The sequence below is a fragment of the Calypte anna genome, chromosome 2 (assembly GCF_003957555.1).
Source record: "Calypte anna isolate BGI_N300 chromosome 2, bCalAnn1_v1.p, whole genome shotgun sequence".
Classification (NCBI taxonomy): domain Eukaryota; kingdom Metazoa; phylum Chordata; class Aves; order Apodiformes; family Trochilidae; genus Calypte; species Calypte anna.
The window spans coordinates 49,517,670-49,523,009 of NC_044245.1; positions in this window are offsets into that span (position 1 = coordinate 49,517,670).

The following is a 5,340-nucleotide window of genomic DNA, read 5'->3' on the forward strand; positions in this document are numbered from 1 at the left end:
TGCTGCTCCATCTCACCTTCACAGCGCTAATTTACAACTTGCTGTTCTTGGCATTTGGTCACTGAAAGGACCGAGGGGATCAACAGAAGGAGCATCATTTTAATTAAAAATAAAAATGGTGCTTGGCAGGAAATGTTAATGAATTGTGTTCATTTCAGCACAGATTTGAAAGGTACTTTGATTCCTAAAGATAAAAATAGGTACCTGAAGTTTTTCTCCAAAGTAACTATATACGCAGCTCCAATTATTTTGCATGAGACTTATGTTCCTTCTGTTTCAAAGACACGATAGGAACTTATGTGAGGCCTGGAGCACTGAGGACCTTTAAAAATCTGATATCATGTCACTATGTGAATTGATACTTCATTATTTAAGCATTACAAAACTGATCTGACTTTAAAATTATCCATAGATTGTATTGATGCTTTTGACCTTTCAGTGGGTTTATAGCATTCACATTAAGTAGCCAGCCTGAAAAAAAAATCAGGATTTTCTAGTTCATCAGTAGAATAATTATGTTACAGATTGGGGCTGGAATTATGCAACTGCTTAAGTGTGAAGGAGAAGGAGGGGAAGTTCATATAGTATACTATATCATATATCATAGAATCATAGAATTGTCTGGGTTGGAAGGGACCTCATAGATCATTGAGTCCAACCCTTGAACCACCTTTGCGGTTGCTAGACTATGGCATCATATATGGTCTAGTATATCATAGCATTTAACAACAAACACCAGAGTTTGTTTTGAGACTGCTACTGGCAGTGACCATGTTTGTGTCCTACTGTCAGAGGAGAAGTGGCTCTCAGACTCTCGGTGTCCTGAAAATAACATTGGTTAGTGTGGCCCAGCACATGGGACATGGGACTTAGCACCAGGAGCTGGCACAAGAAAACCTTATGGCTCTTTGCTGGTCCAACATCTCCCTTGGAAGATGTTTTGAACCCTCCCAGTGCACAAAGCTACTGTCAGAGTCGCCTTTGTGTGGTGAGCTCTGTGCCACAAATACACGGACCCACCTGTGTGTGGATCAGGAGCAAGAACAGGCAGTCAATGGAAAGAGACACATCACCAGCCAAAGGGGGCAGAAAAGTCTGATGTCTCTGGGGCCAGGGATTGTGAGAAGCTGGCCTGTGCTTACCCACATTCATCATTCAGTTGATGCTGACACACAGAGAGATGTGTACACATCCTTTTTGCTCCACAGGGAGCTCCTTGCATGTGCTATTTCTACTACTGAAGGGAGTAAAACAAGTGTTGGGCTGTAAATATGGTTTTAGAGAAAAAGCTGTGCTCATAATGATGCCAGTAAATTCCATGGCTTCCTAAAAGTGTAGGTGCTTTTTTTTTTTTTTTCAAATGATAAATGATAAGCAGTTAGGGAAGTGGGGAGTTAAAAGCGAACTATTGAAAGGAGATGAAAGCGTGAGCATGCATAGGAACGATGTCCATTAGTTTGGTTTTACTTCTTTTGGAGGAAGGAGACACAGAAGAAGAAAGTACTGAAATTCACAAGGGAGATCAACATCAACAAATAGCTGAATAATGATGCAAATGGTTGCAAAGAGCATGTTGATAGTGGCAATTAGTGAAATCATACCCATGATGGCAGCGATCTCTTTGATTATTTGTGGTGTTCTGATGTGACTCTGAAGCTACCTGCCAGGTTTTGAAATCAAAAAGCTCCTTTTTCTCTTAAGTGGAGAGGAGAGGGAGTATAATATTGTATCACTGTAGCTAATTACTCAGTTGCTAGGTTGCCAGGGGTGCAAGATGGGCTCCCAAAGAGGTCTGTGGCATCAGTGCATTAGCACTGCATGTGTCTGTATGGAGCTGGGTGAAACTTTTGGAACAAATAGCCTGTTCATTTTAAAAGAAGTGTACCTTCAGGCTTGCTGAACAAATTTGTGCAGAAGTCAATTAAGAGTTTTAGCCAGAACCAAAAATTAAAAATTAAAGCAGAAAAAACGATCTTTTAAATCAAACTGTTGCAATAATTTGGTACAAAATTACACACTTCCTCAACGCCTGTCCTAGTGTACGTGTGGACAACAGTACAAGGCATTCCTCCTCCCCCCAGTGTTAGTGAAAAATTTCATTTCTCTATAAAATAAAATATGAGTAATATTAATGGATTTTTTTACAATTTTCTGTCTTGACCAAAGCATAAAATTTGAGGCTCTGTGTACCTGTGTGTTTATGCAATAGCTGAATTAAACCAAGATAATACAGAGAAATAGTTTTAAAAAGCAACATGATAAGCAAAAGTAAAAGCTTGTGATGCTTTAGCTGAAGTCTTTTCTCTTTTGATTCCTTTTTACATTTACTCCAGACCAAACCTTGCAATTATCTATTCCTGGTTTGTTCTTTTTGTCTGTTACCTCACAGGGACTGTCAGTATCTTTCTTTGAAATACTACAATATAGAAAAGAATTTTCTACTTTTTTGGTGTGCTTTGTGTCTTCATATAATTGACATTTACAAGAAATGCAGAACATTTCTATAACAACAGTCCAGTGCATCTCCCGAATTCCAAGCACAAGGGCAGATCTTTCTATTTCCAAAGCAACACTTCAAAAAATCATTAATGGAAGCTTATTTGTCAGAATACAGAGCAGTTAGTCGTTAATAGTTTTCCGTGTAGTTAAAAGCCAAGAATCTGTGCATCTGAATGCAAGTAGGACACTGGAAATAAGTTAATCCTTAGGCAATATTGCTTGAACACACTGTGAGATAGTGCATACAGTGCCATAGGTCTGGTGTGTACTCATGTTACTGGGAGACTGATCTAAAGCTTAACAGGTGTTTGATAGAGTTTATAAGGAGACCCATTTGCATGTTCCCAGGAGAATAGGTTTTTCCCAAAGACAGTACCCACTGCTGCTGGGTGACATGGAGCAAGAAACCGTGTAGTAGGAGATGTCTGTCTGAAATCAGAGTGGAGTCCATGGTCATCTGTGGCAGGCAATCACTTCTGAGATATGGAGACTTCTGTCTAATGCTGCTGGTTTGGTTGTCCCTAACACTTATCCAGTAGGATCCAAACCCACATCCCTTCTGCTGTAAAAGCAGAAAGTTAATTTCCTTCTGCATGGGGGTGAATGGTCCCTCTTGGCCTTCACTGACTTTGGGATTTGAAGCCGTCATTATGGAATGGGGAGGGACTTTCTGGTGGCAGTCCAGCATTGTAGGAAGCTTCCTCTAGAGCAATGTTTGAATTTCACTTGAAAAAATCAGTCTCTTAAGTTCTGCTGTGAACTAATTCCACATTTCCAAATCCTCAATGATTAGAAATCTTTTGGGTTTACAGACACTGTTTACTGACATTCGGTGTTCCTTTGCTCTTGTTCCAATGTCATCTTTTACTTTAAAAGCTCTTCTTTCTGGTGGAGAATTAGATGCCCCTTTCCTCCAGTGTGATTACCAAAGGTAATTTTATACTCTCCCAGCTGTGCTCTGGCAGTCTTCAAATGCCTGCAATCAGGGGTGATTTTTCTATATAAAGCACAAGCAGTAGTTAATGTAATAAATGACAAGAAAAAAAGTTGGACAGCTCAGTGGAAGAAAAGATATATGGTACTATTAAGACCTGTTTGATTATTTCTTCAGTTCTGGGCAGAAAGATTTGCAAGTTGGCCAGACTTCTAAGTGGATTCCTTTTTTCTGTCCTCTCTCTCCTCCACCCTTTCTCCCTCATCACATGACATATCATGGACTAAATCTGTGTTTTGGTAGCATCAATTAAATATTGAGGGTGCACTTAGTTTAATGTTTCCTTTTGGATCAGACTGCAGTTTTGAATTGCACCTTCTGGTTTCTCTCACTTCATTTTGTACCATGGAGTGGTCTCAGAGCTCATGAGCTTGTTTATAAGTGGAAATTAGGGTGGAAGATGTGCTGGAGTGCAGCACCTCAGCTGCAAATGGGCATCCAGGTCAGGCTAGAAATATACTGAAAATAAAACCAAGAGTACAGACTGGAAATGAGGTCCTCAGCACCAAATGCTTCATTCTACAGACCTGCCCCCATGGTTCACTTACTTCCTATTACAGACATAGGCTTAGCCTTCTGCCCCTATTTCCTGTGTCTGAAGGAGTGGTGTAAGTAGATAATACCTGCATGAAGTTTTGGCCTGATAATATCTTTGCATTTGTCTGTTTCACTTTTCATCTTCTAGAGGGTGTTGATCCTACCTTTAGGCAAACAGAGGCAGCTACCCAGAGGAGAGCAAGCAGGCTGCTCCTCCCACATACCAATGCAGTCTGGTTATCACTACTGGGAGCCAGCAATATATTTACCTCCTTGAAACAGATTCCTTTGGATGGTATCCCTTGGTTACCTACTGACTCATAAATACCACCTTGGGGACAGACTCTTGTACTACTGGAACCTCACTGAGGTAGGTAGATTAATATTGAAAAGCTTGAGTTAATATGGCATATTCAAGCATGCACATTTGCATAAGGACTTTTCTTTCCTTGGCGCTGTAAGCCTAAAGATTTATCTTTAAATCTTGTTTATTAGCTTAGAAATTATATCCTTTAGGAAAAACAAACTTGTCATCTTCCTTCTAAATGTACCTATCAGGTACGTTTACCAGAGCTTGGAGTAGGAATGGGTAACCTTTTTGATGGCTCTTCATCTCATTCAAGGTGGGCTTTGGTTGTAGCCTCTGCAGAAGTGCTGGACACAGCTTGTCTGGCTGGGGTGCTCAGGACCTCTGGCTTGAGATACTCTGGCTTGAGAAAGAATGGCTAAATTTTAAAGGAATATTTGAAAGACAGAATAATTGGAATAGCAGCTGATTAATTGGCCTGGGAAAAGCCATGACCTGTGCCTCTAGTTCTGCAAGTTTATCAACTTGCTCTTCTTCTACTTGCCTAAAGGATTAGCAAGGCAGAGTTTAAATGGATATTTGAGAACTTGGTTTGTGGGCAGGACGTGGAGTTCCTGTAGTGTTAATGGCAGGATTGTTCCTGGTGTTAATACAATGATGAAGACAAGCCTGAAGCAGTAATATTTTAGTTTTTTGCTGAGTCTAGTTTCATTGAGGAATGACTGACACTTCCAATAACAATGAATCCCAAGTACAGTACATTCTTTGTTGACTACAAAATCGTATTATGCTAACTCAGGCCTTCTTCCTTTCAGTTTATTAAGTTTATGGACTTGTTTATGAGAGGAGAATAAAGATATATATATAAAGATATATACCTCCATGTATATGTACATGTATTCCCCTGGTCATATAACTTATGCAAACTTAATTCATCTTTGCATGCAGAGACCATAAGATGGATGATGGAGCACCTCTTAATTATGAATATTGCCCAAGGTCT